Below are 20,827 nucleotides of genomic sequence, written 5' to 3' on the forward strand. Positions count from 1 at the left end.
GACCATCAGTGCAGCCTCATCAGTGTCCATCAGTGCAGCCTCATCAGTGTCCATCAGTGCAGCCTCATCAGTGACCATCAGTGCAGCCTCATCAGTGACCATCAGTGCAGCCTCATCAGTGACCATCAGTGCAGCCTTATCAGTGACCATTAGTGCCGCCTCATCAGTGACCACAAGGGCAGCCTCATCAGTGACCATTAGTGCCGCCTCATCAGTGACCACAAGGGCAGCCTCATCAGTGACCATCAGTGCAGCCTCATCAGTGACCATTAGTGCCGCCTCATCAGTGACCACAAGGGCAGCCTCATCAGTGACCATTAGTGCCGCCTCATCAGTGACCACAAGGGCAGCCTCATCAGTGACCATTAGTGCCGCCTCATCAGTGCCCATCAGTGCAGCCTCATCATTGCCCATCAGTGCAGCCTCATCATTGCCCATCAGTGCCGCCTCATCAGTGACCATTAGTGCCGCCTCATCAGTGACCATTAGTGCAGCCTCATCAGTGACCATTAGTGCCGCCTCATCATTGCCCATCAGTGCCGCCTCATCAGTGACCATTAGTGCCGCCTCATCAGTGACCATTAGTGCCGCCTTATCAGTGACCATTAGTGCCGCCTCATCAGTGACCATTAGTGCCGCCTCATCAGTGACCATTAGTGCCGCCTCATCAGTGACCATTAGTGCCGCCTCATCAGTGACCATTAGTGCCGCCTTATCAGTGACCATTAGTGCCGCCTCATCAGTGACCATTAGTGCCGCCTCATCAGTGACCATTAGTGCCGCCTCATCAGTGACCATTAGTGCCGCCTCATCAGTGACCATTAGTGCCGCCTTATCAGTGACCATTAGTGCCGCCTCATCAGTGACCATTAGTGCCGCCTCATCAGTGACCATTAGTGCCGCCTCATCAGTGACCATTAGTGCCGCCTTATCAGTGACCATTAGTGCCGCCTCATCAGTGACCATTAGTGCCGCCTCATCAGTGACCATTAGTGCCGCCTCATCAGTGACCATTAGTGCCGCCTTATCAGTGACCATTAGTGCCGCCTTATCAGTGACCATAAGGGCAGCCTCATCAGTGACCATTAGTGCCGCCTCATCAGTGCCCATTAGTGCCGCCTCATCAGTGCCCATTAGTGCCGCCTCATCAGTGCCCATTAGTGCCGCCTTATCAGTGACCATTAGTGCCGCCTTATCAGTGCCCATCAGTGAAGGAGAAAAATTACTTATTTGCAAAATTTTATAACAGAAACTAATGAAAAGGTGTTTTTTTCCTAAATGTTCTGTCTTTTTTGGTTTGTTTAGCAAAAAAATAAAAACTCAGTGGTGAGTAAATACTACCAAAAGAAAGCTTTATCTGTCTCAAAAAAAAAAAAAAAGATAAAAATCTAATATGTGTACAGTGTTGTATGACCACGCAATTGTCATTCAAAGTGTGAGAGCACTGAAAGCTGAAAATTGGCCTGGGCAGGAAGGGGGTAAAAGTGCCCCGTATTGAAGTGGTTAAAAACCTGCCGATTCAAAATGACTGCATTGTATTAACCCCTTCCTGCCCACCCCCGAACACCTTGGGGGGGGGGGTGGGGATGGAAATCATGTGACCTCAGTGATTGGCTGTCTGTCACAGTGGTCACTTGATGAGGAGTTGGTCCCATCGACTACCAAGAGCTCGGTCTCTGTGCTGGGAGCGCATACAGAAACATCAGGGCAGGCTCCTGATCATGTGATCACTATGACAGCCAATCACAGTGATCAGGAAGCCAGTGTAACGCCCCTGAGGTTACGATCTTTAAAAGAGCCGGCGGGAAGAGGTTATTCATCTCTGCACTATAAAGACCAGCATGCCGTATTATCAGGGGGGTCGTGACCTGCAGATATCTGATCAGTTTCCAGCGTCTCCCACTAGGGCACCACAAGGACTGCCGAGCGGCGTTCTCCCAGATTGTTCATCACGCTGTAATTAATCCTCCATAATGAACGCGCCCGATCCTCTTCACATCTCACCAAAATCTTTTTTTTTTTTTGCGCACGCAAGAAGAAGCCGCAACGTGTTGGTGTCAATCATCATCAGCCTCCGCTTTCTGGAGCCGACAGTTTTAGAATTAATTATCATCTGCGTCTCGGAAATTACGCGGGTTCCAGATTAGCGAATTAACCCCCGCCGGGCCCACGGCGAGATCTGGAGTGCAGTAATCTGGGCCGCGTTGTGGATTCCCGCCCCGTCTTCTCTCAAGTCGGGATATCGGCGAGATGGGCCACCTACCTAATACTTATTAATGGTAATTAGTGTCGTCTCCGCTCACCGCAACGATAATTATCACGCGGCTGTTTGTTTGTACACCGCTCCGGCAGCGGTCGCCACTTTGGACTGCGCCGTCTAGATTTTAGGTCAGCTGGATTTTTTTTATTATTGATTTGCAGAGAGAGTTGAGATTTTCTTTTGTACAACAAATTGGTATTGAGGAGCATCCGGGAACAATGTAGAAATCATCACTGAACTGTGTTGTGCCCACAGCTGCACCACCCTGCATGTGCCCACGGCACCACCACCCTGCGTGTGCCCGCGACTGCACCACCCTGCGTGTGCCCGCGGCTCCACCACCCTGCATGTGCCCGCGGCTCCACCACCCTGCATGTGCCCGCGGCTCCACCACCCTGCATGTGCCCATAGCTGCACCACCCTGCATGTGCCCGTGGCTCCACCACCCTGCATGTGCCCGCGGCTCCACCACCCTGCATGTGCCCGCGACTGCACCACCCTGCATGTGCCCGCGACTGCACCACCCTGCATGTGCCCGTGGCTGCACCACCCTGCATGTGCCCAAAGCTCCACCACCCTGCATGTGCCCAAAGCTCCACCACCCTGCATGTGCCCGCGGCTGCACCACCCTGCGTGTGCCCGCGGCTCCACCACCCTGCATGTGCCCGCGGCTCCACCACCCTGCATGTGCCCGTGGCTCCACCACCCTGCATGTGCCCATAGCTGCACCACCCTGCATGTGCCCGTGGCTCCACCACCCTGCATGTGCCCGCGGCTCCACCACCCTGCATGTGCCCGCGACTGCACCACCCTGCATGTGCCCGCGACTGCACCACCCTGCATGTGCCCGCGACTGCACCACCCTGCATGTGCCCGCGGCTGCACCACCCTGCATGTGCCCAAAGCTCCACCACCCTGCATGTGCCCGTGGCTCCACCACCCTGCATGTGCCCGCGGCTGCACCACCCTGCATGTGCCCGCGGCTCCACCACCCTGCATGTGCCCGTGGCTCCACCACCCTGCATGTGCCCGTGGCTCCACCACCCTGCATGTGCCCACGGCTGCACCACCCTGCATGTGCCCGCGGCTCCACCACCCTACATGCGCCCGCAGCTCCTCCACCCTGCATGTGCCTGCGTCTCCACCACTCTGCATGCGCCCAAGGCTGCACCACCCTGCATGTGCCCGCGGCTCCACCACCCTGCATGCACCCGAGGCTGCACCACCCTGCATGTGCCCGTGGCTCCTCCACCCTGCATGTGCCTGCAGCTCCACCACTCTGCATGCGCCCGCGGCTCCACCACCCTGCATGGTCTGCATGAGGTTTGGTGATTGCCATTTAGTTTTTTTCAAGCAGCGCGTATCATAAATAATCGCCTTTCTAAATATAATTGCCACTCTTTTTTCATCCTTTGTTTCCTCTTAGTGATGCCGATCTCCTGCAGCTTCTTTGCAGCTACTTCCTGTCTACATGCACTCCAGTGAGGGCTGCAATGCTTTTCTCAGGTTTTCTGATGGGGACAACAGTAGATTAGACATGTGGAGAATGAAAACATTTGTTTAGTTTCAATTCGTTATTTACATACATTTGTTTACTTCAATTTGTTTTCAGAACTCGTTTTGCTTATTTGAATTTGAATTTTCCAAATTCGGTCGAATTTGGAAAATTTTAATTGATTCGAATTCCATTTGAAATTTGAAAGATGGTTTTATTCTTTTTATTCCATTCCATTCTATTCTATTGTCTTTTCTATTCTATTCTATTATTTTCTGTTCTATTCTTTTCTATTATATTCAAAATTCGAATTTTGGAAAACAGTTATATTGTTATATTCTTTTTATTCTATTCTATAGTTTATTCTATTCTATTATTTTCTATTTTATTTTTTTATTTTCCATTCTATTCTTTTCTATTTTATTATTAGATTTTCTATTCTATTCTTTTCTATTTTATTATTTGATATTCTATCCTATTTGATTTTCGCATCTAATATTTTCTATTTTATTTTATTTTTAACTCTATTCTATTATTCTGTTCAATTATTTTCTATTTTATTATTAGATTTTGTATTCTAATCTATTTTTCCTTTTTTTTTTTATTCTGTTCTAATCTATTGTTCTATTATTTTCTATTTTATTTTAATTTTCTATTCTTTTCTTTCCTATTTTATTATTTGATTTTCTATTCTTTCCTATTTTTTATTTGATTTTCCATTCTATTCTTTTCTATTTTATTATTAGATTTTCTATTCTATTCTTTTCTATTTTATTAGATTTTTTTTATTCTATTCTATTCTATTCTATTCTATTGTTCTATTCTTTTCTATTTTATTTGATTTTCTATTCTATTCTTTTCTATTTTATTATTTGATATTCTATCCTATTTGATTTTCGAATCTATTATTTTCTATTTTATTTTTAACTCTATTCTATTGTTCTATTCAATCCTTTTCTGTTTTATTATTAGATTTTCTATTCTATTCTATTTTTCCTTTTTTTTTTTATTCTTTTCTAATCTATTGTTCTATTATTTTCTATTTTATTATTTGATTTTCTATTCTATTTGATTTTCTATTCTATTATTTTCTATTTTATTTTAATTTTCTATTCTTTTCCTTCCTATTTTTTATTTGATTTTCTATTTTATTCTTTTCTATTTTTTTATTTGATTTTCTATTCTTTTCTTTCCTATTTTATTATTTTGTTTTCTATTCCTTCCTATTTTATTATTTGATTTTCTATTCCTTCCTATTTTTTTATTTGATTTTCTATTCTATTCTTTTCTATTGTATTCTAATTCAAATTTATTCGAATTTCAGAAGATGGTTGTTCCTATTTTATTCTATTCTATTACTTTTATTTTCTATACAATTTTATTCTGATCTTGTATTTTCAATTCTTTTTTCTATTCTATTCTGTTTTATTCCTATTCTATTCTATTCTATTTGTTTCTGTTATATTCAATTCTTTTCTATTCTATTCCTTTATTTTCTATTTTGTACTATTCTCTTCGGAAATTTGAACTCCAAAACTATTCGAAAACTGTTTGAATTCGATTAGAAAACTATTTGAATTTCATCTGAAATTTTGTTTCATTATTTCTGATATGTTTAAATTAGTTACTCATGTAATTTAGAAATTTGGATACATCTGAACTTCAGAATAACAATAGGTTTGTCCGAATTTCAATTCAGAACGAAAGAACCGCACATGTCTACAGTAGACCACGCCTGAGTTATGTGTGTTGAAATGGCCACTTGTCCTCTCCATTGAAAGCCTGTGTGACCGGGGCCGGAATTAGATTCTGGGGGGCCCTCCAGGTTCGGTTGGCCCCTCACACACAGGACTTCTGGCAAATCACCAAATTTCCTGCATAACACGTTGGAACAAGTTCTTCTAGCCGTCATCGGAATCCAGAGTGACAGGGTGACAACGCAGGAGCACAGCTGAAGAGCGTTGTTACCCTATAACAGGAAGCGCCTGAACAAGGATCTTCATGGCGGGATCACCAGGGATTATTAATTTCCAGGATCTCCTGTTGCAAAGACAACTATCAAATGTATCAAATTTATTATTGCTGTCTGAGCCCCCATTAGGGAAATTCACCCTCTTTTATTTGTCTTCTTTAAGAAAATCACACATTTTGGGCTGTCCCCAGAACAGGAATAGAAGGGAAATCTTCCAATGGGCACATGAATTCTAGTGACACCCCGGGGATTCCCTCACTTTGGAGGGATTTCCTCTCACTTCCTGTTTTGTCTTTGAGACAGGAAGTGAAAGGAAGTGTCCCCAAAGGGGACAGGGGTTATAACCCTTCTTCACTCTCTCCAAAATGAGAAAACAAAAGTTTTGCCTGAAGTTCTACATAAAAAATACATGTGGGCGGAGGGTGGATTCTGCTCAGATCTCATGGATCCTGTTGGCTCTCTCAGATTGCCTCAGGAGGGTGGTGAGGATACGGGTGGGATAGTACTCAGGAGGATGGTGAGAATACGGGTGGGATAGTCCTCGGGAGGGTGGTGAGGATATGGGTGGGATAGTAATCAGGAGTAAGGTGAGGATACGGGTGGGATAGACCTTGGGAGGGTGTTGAGGATACGGATGGGATAGTCCTCAGGAGAATGGTGAAGATACGGATGGGATAATCCTCAGGAGGATGGTGAGGATACGGGTGGTATAGTCCTCAGGAGGGTGGTGAGGATACGGGTGGGATAGTCCTCAGGAGAATGGTAAGGATACAGGTGGTATAATCCTCAGGAGGATGATGAGGATACGGGTGGGATAGTACTCAGGAGGATGGTGAGAATATGGGTGGGATAGTTCTCAGGAGGGTGGTGAGAATATGGGTGGGATAGTTCTCAGGAGGGTGGTGAGAATATGGGTGGGATAGTACTCAGGAGGATGGTGAGAATATGGGTGGGATAGTTCTCAGGAGGGTGGTGAGGATACGGGTGGGATAGTACTTGGGAGGAAGGTGAGGATACGGGTGGGATAGTCCTCGGGAGGGTGGTGAGGATACGAGTGGGATAGTCCTCAGGAGGGTGGTGAGGATATGTCTGGGATAGTCCTCAGGAGGGTGGTGAAGATATGGGTGGGATAATCCTCAGGAGGGTGGTGATATGTCAGTCACTCTATTAAAGTGGATGGAAACCCATTATCTGTTTTTAGGATCTTCGGCTTTATAACTCCCTGCAAGCAGTTTTTTCTTATCTGTTACCAAATGTCTTCCCTGGAGATCCTGCCAGTAGCTGCAATTCCTGTGGAGGCTGATAGTGCTATTAGCAGCGTTGTTGTCAGCCTGTTGTTGAAACTCCTTAAATTGTTCGTTGGGCTTACTATGTTGACTGCTTATGCCGCCTGCAGTCCTGATAGGCAGCCAATGGCCAACTGAAGGTGAGTGTTGCTAAGAGTGTCTTGGCATTGTCTGCCGCAACAAGAAGGTTCTATTGGGCTAGGTTCACCAATATGCATGTTGCAGTTGATGCGTGTTTGGTGCATTTTGTGTTTATAAACACGCGTTTTTTATGATTTTTTTTGGGGGGGGGTTGCCAATAGGAACGCATGACAGTTGTGGGTTAGGATTTGCATTAAATGTTATGGTTAGGGGCTAAGGTTGGGGTAAATGCTAGGGCTCGTGTCAAATGTTAGGGTTAAGGGTTAGGGTTAAATATTAAGGTTACGAGTTAGGGTTAAATGTTAGGGTTAAGGGTTAAATGTTAGGGTTAGATGTTAGAATTAAATGTTAGGGTTAAGGGCCTAAATTTTAGGGTTAACGGTTAAATGTTAAACGTTAGGGTTAGATGTTGGGGTCAAGGGTGATGGTTAAATGTCAAATGTTAAGGCTTAAGAGTAAGGGTTAGAGTTAAGGGCTAAATGTTAGGGTTAAGGTTAGATGTTAGGGTTAAGGGTTAAATGTTAGGGTTAAGAGCTAATTGTTAAGGGTTAAATGTTAGGGTTAGATGTTAGGGTCAAGGGTTATGGTTAAATGTCAAATGGTAAGGTTAAGAGTAAGGGTTAGAGTTGAGGGCTAATTTTTAGGGTTAAGGTTAGATGTTAGGGTTAAGGGTTAAATGTTAGCGTTAAGGGCTAAATGTTAGGGTTAAGGGCTAATTGTTAAGGGTTAAATGTTGGGGTTAGATGTTAGGGTCAAGGGTTATGGTTAAATGTCAAATGGTAAGGTTAAGAGTAAGGGTTAGAGTTGAGGGCTAATTTTTAGGGTTAAGGTTAGATGTTAGGGTTAAGGGTTAAATGTTAGGGTTAAGGGCTAAATGTTAGGGTTAAGGGCTAATTGTTAAGGGTTAAATGTTGGGGTTAGATGTTAGGGTCAAGGGTTATGGTTAAATGTCAAATGTTAAGGTTAAGAGTAAGGGTTAGAGTTGAGGGCTAAATGTTTGGGTAAATGGTTAGGGTTAAATATTAGGGTTAAGGGCTAAATCTTAGTTTTAAGGGTTATGGTTAAATATTAAGGTTAAGATTTAGGTTTAAGGGTTTTGGTTTAATGTTCGGGTTAAGGGTTAAATGTTAAGGTTAAGAGTTAGGGTTAGATGTTAGGGTTAAGGTTTAATGTTAGGGTTAGAGTTAAGGGCTAAATGTTCAGGTTAGGGTTAAATGCTAAATGTTAGGGTTAAGGCCTAAAGGTTAGGCTTAGCTTTTAAAGTTAACCCTAGCCCTTACCCTTACCCTAACCCACAATTGTCATATTATCCTATTGGCCAAAAAAAAACCCCACCAAAAACACATCAAAAAGGCATAAAAATGCAACACTTGCGTTTTTGCTGCAGTTCCAGTGAAGTCTATTGCAGCAAAATTGCAATCTGCTGCAGGAAAAAAGTCCCTGATCCTTTCCAAAAAAACACTACAGCTGAAAGCGCACAGATGTGAACGTGTCCCATAGGAAACCATGTTAAATGGACTGTAGTGTGTTTCTGCAAAACACACTAAAAAAAAATGCAAAGGTGTGAACCGGGCCTTACTGGCAGCACCTCCAGGTAAATAAAGTTGTTAAAGACTTTGGCTATAGGCTTCCGATGACCTAGCAGGGATTTCTAAAGGTGAAAGGCGGAGGGGTCTTTCTGATCATGTGATTGTTGTGGTTGGCAGTCCCATGGGCCTCCTACCGGCTCCTGATGGTAAACGGTGACCGGGCACTGACAGTGGTGGCTCAATCCTTGAGCTGGGGGGGTGGCGTGCAGTAAGCGCACTCCTAGCTAAGGACCATAGAGCCGACGAGGCATAAAAGTGCACCATGGGTGTTCAGGCTCGGTCACAAATGCACATTATGCTAGTGTGAGGCTAAGAAACACGTATACAATGGAACTGAAATTCGTCCTAATTGTGTCCAGCTTCCTAGAGTTCAACACTTTATATGAGCACTACATACATATTATATATCGTTGCTGAGGACTTTTAAAATTATTTTTGTTTTTCCCTTTGAAATAGGATGAAGACAAGCATTCCTTCTGAGTGAAAGCCTTGTGGCCCTGGACAAGAGCCTTCACTTCTCAAGTGTCCCAGTGCCTGGAGATCTGTTCCTTCACGTAATGCTCTCTTCTAGCTGGTGAACGTCGTATGTTCCTCAAGAAGGATGAACAATTTAGGCCCATTACTTATTCTGAATGATAGGTAGAATGTGAAGCAGAGTCTCCAAACTTTCTATAAAAGGGGCCAGTTTACTGTCCTTTGGACTTTAGGGGGGCGGGACAGTGGCTAGTTTGGTGTCACTGGGAGGACTTGTGCCTGATCATTGGTGTCATTGGGGGATCTTATGGAGTCAGAGGGAGGAATTGTGCCACTTCATTGGGTTGAGCGGGAGTAATTATGCCCCATTGTTGGTATCAGTGGATGAAATAATGCCCCAAGGGCCAGATAAAAGCAAGCAAAGGGCTGCAGTTTGGAGATCACTGATGTAGAACCTACCAACATAACCTATTATCAGGTCAAGGAAGCGAGTTGATGAAGTGGCTCCATGAGTTACTGCTCATGGCTCATTTAGCTATACATTAGGAGACCTGGATTTAAATCCTAGAGCTTCCAGAAGATCATCTTCTTTGCCTTATTGATAATGAGATTGATTAATAGAAGTCATGGTCCTGATGGTCAAGGAGCTTGCTGCTAAACCCCAAAGCCAGATTCTCGATAGGAAGGACAAATATTCTGAGACCCACTTTTTACCCACCTAAGACAGCTCGTTACAAATATTGTTGCATAAATATCAGAGATAATTTGTGGAATTCAGGGATCACAGTCTTACTAAGACATAATTTACTAAGCACTGATGTTCTAGGGGCTGGCTACTGGACCCCCAAACCGGAGCTGTGCTGTGGCACAGGGATTTAGCAGCCAGCCAAAGGATCAGCAGTGATTTTGGAGTTGCAGGTTCAAATCTATTTACATTTGTAGGAGTCACTGATCACATTTCACTTACTAAGTCTTGATTTACAGAAACAACATCTCAAGGGTTGTGTGGCTTAGGAGTTTACCAAACAGCCTATAACCTACATGAAGTTTTGGAACTGCAGGTTTGAATTTCGATTCATCCGTTGGAATTTGAGATGTACCTCAAGACCTCTTCCCTCATGTAATGCTCTCTTCTAGCTGGTGAACATCTTATGTTCCTCAAGAGAAGAGAACAATTTGGTCCCGTTACTTATTCTGAATGATAGACCCCTATACAATGGGCCAGTTTACTGTTCTTCAGACCTTAGGGGGGGGAGGGGTGGACTGTGGCCATTGGGAGTAAAGACGTACCTAACATTTGTGGGAAAAACATCTTTGGTGTCATTGGGAGGAATTGGAAATTGGAAATTCTGTGTCATCGTTGGAGTCACTGGGAAGAATTGTGCCACTTCATTGATGTCAGCTGGGGTAATTATGCCCCATGGTTGGTATCCGGGATGGATAAAAGCAATCAAAGGGCTGTGGTTTGGAGATCACTGATGTAGAAGCTACCAAAATAACCTGTTATCAGCTCCATTAAACCAGTTGATGAAGTGGCTCCATGAGTTACTGCTCATGGCTCATTTGGTTATACTTTAGGAGACCTGGGTTTGAATCCTTGAACTTCCAGAAGATCATCTTCTTTGCCTTATTGATAATGAGATTATTAGAAGTCAGCAGTCATTTGATTTATTAAGTCTTGATGGTCAAAGAGCTTGCTGCTAAACCCCAGAGCCAGATCTTCAATAGGAAGGAGAAATATTCTAAATCCCACTTTTTACCCACCTGGGTAAGACAGCTTGTTACAAGTGTTGCATGAATATCACAGATGATTTGTGGAATTCAGGAATCACAGTTTATTTACTAAGCACTGATGTTCTAGGGGCTGGCTGCTGATCCCCAAATCGGAGCTGTGCTGTGGCACAGGGGTTAAGCAGCCAGCCACAGAATCAGTGGTGTTTTTGGAGTTGCAGGTCCGAATCTCTTTGCAGGAGTCACTGATCACATTTCATTCACTAAGTCTTGCAGAAAGAAACTTCTAAGGGTTGGATGGCTCAGGAGTTTACCAAACAGCCTATAACCCAGATGGGATTTTGAACCTGCAGGTTCGAATCTCAGTTCTTCTGTTGGAATATGTGATGACATTTTACCCTTGGAGTAGGAGAATGAGGATAGGAGTAGCTGAGCAGAGGCAAGTAGCTCAGTGGATAAGAGCGTTGACCCAGGGCGCCGTAAACCCGAGTTCAAATCCATAAGCACACAGTAGACCCCAGGGGCGGTTCCATAAAAGTGCTGTAGACTCCAAGGACAATGCCATGAAAGCACTGTAGACCCTGAGGGCAAGTATATGGAAGCACTGCAGACTTGAGCTCAAATCCCTGAGAGAAAGCTTGGAGGCCATGGACAACCCACCAGTCTGCTCCAGTCCCAGGCCCCCACAGGCTCGTAACATGTGTGGGCATCACATTAGGTTGTGGACACCCCTGCTTCTTCGGTCCACAGTCTGTGACATTACTGCAACATATATAAATAGAATGGGCTGTCTTACTGGGGCAGCCCATTCCAAAAGCTTATACTTAGCAAAAAATTTTCAATTTTTCTTACAACCATTCCCCAATATATGGGCCACACTAGGTACAACACAGTACCTTAACCCCACCTACTGGTGGGACATAGTAATGGGCTTGAAACATTACCACTACCCTCTTCCTCCAACAGGGGGACCAGACACTGCACAGCACATAGAAACCCCCCCCAATCTCCACCAGTGGGATTAGAACTCATGTCTCCATCACACCAGTCTGAGTCCTTACTGTCTGAGCCATCACCTGCACTCAAACACCAAGCTGTTCGTTCTCATAGTTCAGGTTTTAATCTGCTGCAACTAAATAAAGAGAAACAGAGTTTTGAACCTGCAATTCCAAAACCTCTGCTGGGTTAGTGGCTGGTTTCTAACCCTCAGAGCCACCTACCAGGCTGGTGGAGATGCTTGATTCAGATGGTTCTCAGTGTCATCACCCACATCGTACAATACAAAGGAAATAATGAGGTGCCAGCCCCGAGATTCCATCACACATCTGCAGAACATTCCAGACAATATAGGCGCACCAACTACCTGAGACACAAGGATCTGCTAGAAATTTTTCCCATCCTATTTCCTATATATTGGGTATGAGCTAAAAGAGAGGAAACATGCCAAGTCCCACCATCTAGAATAGAGGAGAATATTCTAAATGCCCCATACACACGATTGCACATTCCGACAACAAAATCCATGTTTTTTTGGGACAGCCCATCCCAAAAGTAGGGACTTAAGTTTTCTCTCTCTCTCTCTCTCTCTCTCTCTCTCTCTCTCTCTCTCTCTCTCTCTCTCTCTCTATATATATATATTTATTACCAACCCTAGGTACTGCACAGTACCTGAAACCCCTGCTGGTGGAACATTTTGTTCCACTAACAGAGGGTACAGGTGCTGTGCAGCACCCACATGGCTTTCCCTTAGAGGGATTTGAACTCAGGTCACCAGCAGAGCAGTCAGAGTCACAGTCTGAGCTACCACCAATGCTCAAGCATAGATACTCTCCTGTTTCAGTAATATAAACCAATCAACCATCAAAAAAAAAAAAAAAAATGAACAGAACTTCAGTCTGCTCTACAACCACCGAAGGGTAAAGCCCCGTACACACGATTGGACTTTCTGATGGGAAATGTTCGATGACAGGCTGTTGTCGGTAAAGCCGACCGTGTGTACGCTCCATCGGACAATTGTTGTCGGATTTTTCGCCAACAAATGTTGGCTAGCAGGTTTTCAAATGTGTGTTGTCGGATTTTCCGAGCGTGTGTACACAAGTCCATCGGACAAAAGTCCAAAGTACAAACACGCATGCTCGGAAGCAAGGACGAGCCGGAAGCGGTCGGTCTTGTAAACCAGCGCTCGTGACGTGGCAAATTATGAAATCTGGAAATGCAGCGCACAATTCTCTTCTTCTTTAATGGGATAATAATGAAGCTGCTTTTCTGGTGATACTGATGGAGTTATTGCAAATGAATTTTCAAAGGCTTTTTTTTTTCTAGTGATATCAAGAATAATATTATATTTTTTTTTCTTTTAATTTGGGCAAGTTACCACAACACCATTATCCTGTAGTTTTTAAGATCAAAGATACAACTATGTTGGTGTCCCTTGTCAATTTTACATTGTATTTTTTTAAATGTAACTGGCGACTCCCAAACTGTCATTTGAAGTAAAACATATAGCCAAGTATTATTCTCCACAATTTTTTTATTGTGCATTAATAAAAGAAAACAAATAAAATTAGACATGCTATCTGCTAATAGAACTTAACCAAAAAGTGCATTCTATGCATCTAAAAATATAGAAAATATAACAAATCAAATCATTATTAAAAAAAAATAATGTCAAAGCAATAACTCCAAGACCAATAATAAATAACACGTTATCTCCTCCGATTTCCGCAACATGGCTGGTTGACGAACGGTCATTCAGAAACGAATTGAATAGCACGAAATGAATCAACACTCACCAAACTTCTACTAACATGAAATAAGCAGAAGGAGCCCAAAGGGTGGTGCTAAAGAGCTGAAAAACAACGTAGCACCTCACTACGTTCGTAATTGTTGGCCAACAATTTTGTGGCAGTGTGTAGGCAAGACAAGTTTGGGACAAAATTCCATGGTTTTGTTGGCCAACAATCCGATCGTGTGTACGAGGCTTAAGTGCCTCCTATTTCAGAAGCTCAAAGGACATGTAAGCTGAGGACAGAGTTAAGTCAATTACAAAATTGTTGGAAGACTGGCAATCCAATATAAACAACTGCATGTTCCACCCCGTCAACTCTATTGATAACACTTTCCAGGAGCTTCAGACCCACTCACTGTACCTCGGCCTTCCTGTACCTTGTGCAGCCAATCAGAGAGCCGTGATCAGGAGCCCCTCTTACCAGCCTATTGCGGCCTGTTTAAAGCGGTTTTGTAAAAACCCAACCATCACAACGGGATGGCTCCCATTCCCCAATAAAAAAGATGCAGCCCTTGTGTCAATGCTTGATTCATAATGGCACTTATCTTTGTTTTATCCAGGGGTTCTATGCTCCCACCATCACCCCACCACAATATGACCAACCAACAGATATAAGGAAACACCAGACATAGAAATGTGGACAGGTTTTGGTCGTGGCCCTTTATTCAGGTTTTTAATAAAGTTTACTTGAACTTCTATTAAGTCTTAAAACAAACCCAACGATCTTAAGTCTCGTACATGTCATGAAGCTTGGAATAGTGGCTGATTCATAATGCTGGGACAAATACTGTTAGGAGACGCTGATGTCAATTCCAGCCACCTGTCTGTTGCCTGCTAGAATGTGTATTGTAAATAAGTCTACTATGGGATCTAAGAGTCATTAGATCCCCATTGTTGTTTGTGTTAATTAACTCTGCTATTGTGTGAAGAAGAGTCTATGTTGATTGTGTTTTCTGAGCTACAAGATGGCCAGTCTGGCCTAAAGGTCATGTCTGTGTCATCTAGGCTGTCTAAAGGGATTAGTTAATTAGCCCGTGTTAATTAGGTTTCTGGTCACAGGTGTATGTTCAGAGTAATATGAGCTGGAGGTATACATCTCCACTTTTAGTGTATAAAAGAGCCGGTATTTTGCAATAAAAGAGATTCCTGGTTGAACTTACATACAGCCTGCCTGGTGTTTGTTCTGAGCTATCACAACTGGGTTAGAACGGCACATAGCTGTAGTTCTAATCCCGGAGCATTGGATGACCGAGCAATCAGATGTTGCGATCTGCAATCTGATTCTATAGCAGCAGAGGAGTGTCGGGAGAGTGAAACCGAGCGAGCAAGGGGCTCGTTACAGTACACACGATCAGATTGTTGGCCAACAAAACTGTGGAATTTTGTCCGAGGGGCGTTGGCCCAAACTTGCCTTGCATACACACGGCCACACAATTGTTGGCCAACGATTGCCCGATGGAGCATACACACGGTCGGATTTTCCGCCAACAGCCTGTCATCACACATTTCCTCTCGGAAAATCCGATCGTGTGTATAAGGCTTAAGTCTTACAGCCTTAAGCACCATGAACCAAGCAGAATTGACTCTCATCAGTATTAGAATCCTTGGATGAGAAGACCTGGTTCAACCCCTATGAGGGCGACGTTATCCCCAATTAGGATAAATCACAACAAACAAGACCTTGCTGGTGGCTCTGTATAAAAAGGTACGATGATTTGGTTGTTGGATATTGATTTTTCCCACCAGTATCACCAATCCAGTGATCACATCCCCCTCCTAGCTTCTGTCCAGTAACACCAATGGTACCTGAAAGAAAGAAGAAGAAAGTCAGCAGACCATCCCCAAACCTGAGCCATCTTATATACGTTACATTCATTATGGAGAGGGTGGGGAGGACAATCTTCTTTCCTGGTGCCTCCATGACATCATACCTGTGACAAGCTCTGCCTTGGCTCCTCCCTCAGGACCAGTGAATATTATAAAAGAAAAGGATTAGTGCACTCCCAGCATTCTCCTTTTTTTCCCTCATAACTCATGGTCAGTGAATGGTGGTCGGACATCCCCTACCTCTGCAGTCGGCAGCTTCCAGCTGGGTTCAAGCCTCTGCCAGGTGCAGTCCCTACTCTTGGGCAGCTAAATGCGCTGATAAGAACAGGGAGTCCCTTCTGTGGGTCTTTTGGGACAGCAGTTGTCTCCTAAACTAAGAGCTCCTCTCTGCATTTATATACTGGAATTTGCTCAAGCCTGCAGCAGAGAAAGCAGATATATCTATTTTTCACTTAGCCATCCATTTCTCCCTCCTCTCATCCGTTCTCTCTCGCTTTCCTTTCTTTGCGTTCCTCTCTCTCTCTTTTTCACTTTCTTCCTCCCCCACCACCTTCCTCTCCTTGTGATATTGTACCTTCATTCCTGGTTACTATAATGGGCGGCGTGCACATCGCACCGGTGGGTCGGGCTGAGTCGGCCGGGCCACATAGGTCCTAGTGCCGCCGGCCGCTGTTTCATCGGATTTGGCGACCCGTCAGAATTGTTAACGGAAGTGACGTTTCGTCGCCGCCATCTTGTTACACCCTACACTCCTCCATAGTAAGGATACACTGAGAAGATGGAAAGCTGACATCTTGTTACGCCCACCGGAGTTTTGCATTTTACACTTATTTTTAACAGTAAACTGAGGTTATATAATGAAATACAGCACTTAGAACTCCATCTGACTGGTTAGATGTTGAATTTTAAAACTTCTTGTTGAACTTCTGTCAGATTAGCAAACCTGTGAGATGAGCAAGCTTGCAGCTGCTTTAAAAAAATTCAACATCTAACCAGTCAGATGGAGTTCTAAGTGCTGTATTTCACTATATAACCTCAGTTTACTGTTAAAAATTAGTGTAAAAGGCAGAACTCCGGTGGGTGGACCAAGATGTCCGCTTTCCCCCTTCTCAGTGTATCCCTACTATGGAGGAGTGCGGGGTGTAGCAAGATGGCAGCGACGGAACGTCACCTTCGTTACCAATTCTGACGGGTCACCTAATCTGATGAAACACCGTGCATGCACTGTCTGGCCTGAGGTCGTGGTGGCCATCTTGAATAGGGGCCAATTTTAAAATTTTTTCCCTTTTTTGTCAAAATCATTTATTTAGAGGGTTGTATCTTCCACAAGATGCCCCTCCCCTCTCCATTGTTTATTACCGGGGGCTTTCAGCATGGCAGCCTGTTGTCATCTGAGGAGGTTGCCTATGTGGGGAGCCACTGGAGGGGACCCTGTTTGTCGCCAACGGTAAATGTAATTTCTTTCTTTTTCTTTACTCGGGAAATGAAACAAGAAAATCAGTATTCTACATTAAAATAGAAAATAGAACAGTGTAATAATGTAGAATACTGATCAGTATTCTGCATTAAAATAGAACAGTGTAATAATGTAGAATACTGATCAGTATTCTGCATTAAAATAGAAAATATAATAGTGTAATAATTAATATAGAATACTGATTTGCTTGTTTAAACTATACCCCTGAAGATGGAGAATTATACTTTCACTCCGAAACGCGTTGGGTACAGGAAATATTAGTTCGCCATATGTATTCTGCTCTGTACGACAATACTGGAATGTTCACTTTAAACATGTCTTTTATTAAATGTTGTGTATTTTTCATATTTCAATAAATACTTTTCATATTAGAATAATTTTTAACCATTTTGTGCCTTAAAAGTCTGCCACCAGGGGATCTTGTTTCATTTCTTGTAAATATTGGATGTGGCACAATTATATGCCCAATCATAAACCGACTCACCCTCGCCTCCTTTACTCGGGAATACCGTTTCCTTGCTCCAGCTGAAATACCAGTCGCTAACTCCTTTATCTTTCTCTAGCTGCTTTTTCTGTCTGTTGCCTAAAATAAGCAGTAAGCCACCCGAACAAGACCCTCTCCAACATTTAAGGTAGGGACCGTCGTCCAGGTGAGTAAAAAAAAAAAAAAAAGGGAGCACTTATGCTGGTATGTTTATGTATTTCAGCCTTGTACACCAGAAGAAGTCCATGTGGACATCAAGGTGACATAAACAAACCTATGAAGGCTCCAACCAGATCAGGATACCATGCACGCAGCGAGGGTTCATCCGTGAAAAGACATAGTTCTTCACATTCACCAACTCTCAAATCCCTAAATGCCGAGCATGCGGGGTCATCCCATTACCAGCCAATTGGTCTGCAAAAGCTGTTTTAGAGTCTATGCAGCAGACAGAGAGTCAGAGGCATAACAGGTAAGCTGTCCTACTCAAAGAACATCAGGGGATACATAGCGGAACGGGCAACAGCAGTTCTATTGCAGCAATTAGCTCAATCTCCTCCAGAGAAGTTAACTCTTCCTGGCCCATCCTCGATAGAATCCTCTCACCACGCAGCAATTATCCCTCCTAGATATCTGGATGATGGAAGGGCCACCTGAGGATACCTCAGAAGAGCTCGGCCCTCGGAATACAACTTTTTTATAAGTTCAGCCTTATGTCCAGGCTGTAAAGCCAGCTATTGGCTGGGAGAAAGCCAACACTACATCTGAGTAGTCAAAAGATGCACTTCCCATTTCTAAAGAAGTAGGTTTCCTTCTTTCAGCTCGGTTTCCACTAGTGAGACTTGTCTTGGGACTGCAAAGTCACATGACAAGTCGTACCCCATGATTTCCAATGAGTTCTGTTTATCTGTGCGATTTTAAGTCACAGCGACTTCAGAGTAGTCCCTGCACTACTTTGGTCCCACTTTGATGCGACTTGAGGTCCATAGACCTCAAGAATACACAGGCTTTGTTTCAAGTCGCATTAAAATCGTGCGACTTTCAGGTCGCAATAGTGGAAACATAGGCTTACTCTGATGGATGATATCAGAGACCTTGTTGAAGAGGAAAGGAAAAAATTAAAAAGATTGTGTTTGCCTCTCAATTGCCTAGGAAAACTTTATCCACGGTCAGAACAAGATTCTGCAATGCCAGGCGGTCTGCCGGAGTGGTTCGTATAACAAAGAATTTCATCTCACCAATCGGTAATTCAGCCGCAATTGAGGATCTTTTAGACAAATGAATAGACCCCAACCTAATAGCGGGTAAACGCCTGGAAGTCAGCAATTGCCTTATCTGTATCCAAAGCCCTGTGGGCATGGGACAAAAACATGGAAACAATGATTCATCAAAATGTTCCTAGGGAAAAAGTATAGTCAAGGCTTTGGACGAATTATGTCTCTCAGCAGACTTCACCGGTGAGAGGGCGGTGCATACAATTCGTTACGTCGCAAGATCAATGTCACTACTTGTGATAGCCATATGGGTACTGTGGTCAGAACTACGGGCAGCTGACACTGTGTCAAAACAAAATTAGTATAAATACCTTTTTTTGATGGTAAATCACTGGGTTACAGAAAGCCATTTCCCGCGTCACAGGAGGAAAGTCAGATTTGATTCCTCAGAACTCCAGAATTAGACCTGAGAATTCAGGGATGCTTGCTTGAACGCACCCATACTACAACTGTTACAGAAGTATCTGAGATTTTCGGTCGACCAGGCCCATCTACAATTCCAGAGTCTCCCCTTCGAGCCCTGCACTTCCATCAGAGCCCTCACGAGGTCTCGGATCACTATCCAAGCTTCTTTATGAGAGCTGGGTCTCAGTTCTTTTCACTAACCAGATGATATCCTCCTTTTATCGAAAGATCCAGCCCAGTTAGTGGAACACAGGAGGTTGCTGTGGCCTACACTATAAAGATACGGTTGGATGGTAAATCATCAAACGAGTCATCTTTTCTCCAGTTTAGGCGCCTTATTCAACACCGCAAAGTGGACAGTGTCCCTGCTATCTCAGAAAGTGTGGGCAATCATTCAGAAAGTAAGGAAAGTGAGGACATGGTCCTACATAACAGCCTTGAGCTAACTCTACTTAATAGGGATTATTGTCTTTTTGTATCCAGATGGACACATGGATACCTCAGGCACCGTTTAGCTAGAATTCCTGAAGCAACGGAGCAAACCATCTATCCAAGTCCATATATCAAACAATTTTGATGCACAGGGGTCAGCACTAGTGGACAAAGAGGGAGATGCCTGTAAAGCCACGTCTTCTGGACCACAGTTACCACAGACGCCAATGCAATAGGCTAGGAGGCACATTGCAACCAGATGTTGGTTCAAGATGGGTGTTCAATGCGGCAGACATCATCGCAAATATCCTGGAAATCTAGGCAGCTTATCTCGCATCAACAGCATTTGCTCTCTCAGATCAAGGACAAATCAGTTCTGATTTGGATAGACAATAGAGCTGCAATATCATACATACATCACCAAGGCAGAGGAGAATCTGAAGGACCTAAGAGTAGTCTATCTTCCAGCCCACTTAAACACAGACGCCGATCACCTATCCCAAGGATTCCTGGATCCCAACAAATGGTCCCTACAACCGAAGTTATTCAGTTGGATTGTGGGCCAGTGGACCTTTCCTGAACTGCATTCTTTTGCTACAGCAAGCAATACCAAGCTGCAGAGGTTTATTTCACATCTACCTCATCCTTGGGCAAAAGCAATAGATGTCCTGTCAAGTCCTTGGGAATGCAATCTAATTTAGGCCTCCTCTGGCCTCCTACCTCGAAAATTCTCTCGAGACTTGCAATATCAACAATAAACGGTGATAACAGTCCTGTCGTATTTGCTCGGAGACCCATGATTCCTTAGGGCAATATTTCCTATGCCACGTACACACGGGCGGACTTTTTGACCGGACTGGTCCGACGGACTTTCGACTGACTTTTGAACGAACGGACTTGCCTACACACGATCACACCAAAGTCCGACGGATTCGTACGTGATGACATACGACCGGACTAAAATAAGGAAGTTGATAGCCAGTAGCCAATAGCTGCCCTAGCGTTGGTTTTCGTCCGTCGGACTAGCATACAGACGAGCGGATTTTTCGACCGGACTCGAGTCCGTCGGAAAGATTTGAAGCATGTTTCAAATCTAAAGTCCGTCAGATTTTCGACTGGAAAAGTCCGCTGAAGGTCCGATGAAGCCCACACACGTTCGGATTGTTCGCCGGACTGGGTCCGTCAGACCAGTCCG

The 20,827-nt window shown here is 44.0% G+C and overlaps 2 long non-coding RNA genes across 2 annotated transcripts in view; one reads left to right on the plus strand and one right to left on the minus strand.

The window, feature by feature from the left end:
• LOC141113873 (uncharacterized) overlaps positions 1-15,880 on the plus strand; it is a 235,118-nt gene extending 219,238 nt beyond the window's left edge. Inside the window, exon 3 of the long non-coding RNA XR_012236823.1 lies at positions 9,200-15,880. This is a non-coding gene — a long non-coding RNA (uncharacterized lncRNA). The remainder of the gene's footprint in view (positions 1-9,199) is intronic.
• Positions 13,145-20,827, minus strand: part of LOC141113872 (uncharacterized) — a 36,787-nt gene continuing 29,104 nt past the window's right edge. Inside the window, exon 3 of the long non-coding RNA XR_012236822.1 lies at positions 13,145-15,542. This is a non-coding gene — a long non-coding RNA (uncharacterized lncRNA). The remainder of the gene's footprint in view (positions 15,543-20,827) is intronic.

The sequence above is a fragment of the Aquarana catesbeiana genome, linkage group LG12 (assembly GCF_042186555.1).
Source record: "Aquarana catesbeiana isolate 2022-GZ linkage group LG12, ASM4218655v1, whole genome shotgun sequence".
Taxonomy (NCBI): domain Eukaryota; kingdom Metazoa; phylum Chordata; class Amphibia; order Anura; family Ranidae; genus Aquarana; species Aquarana catesbeiana.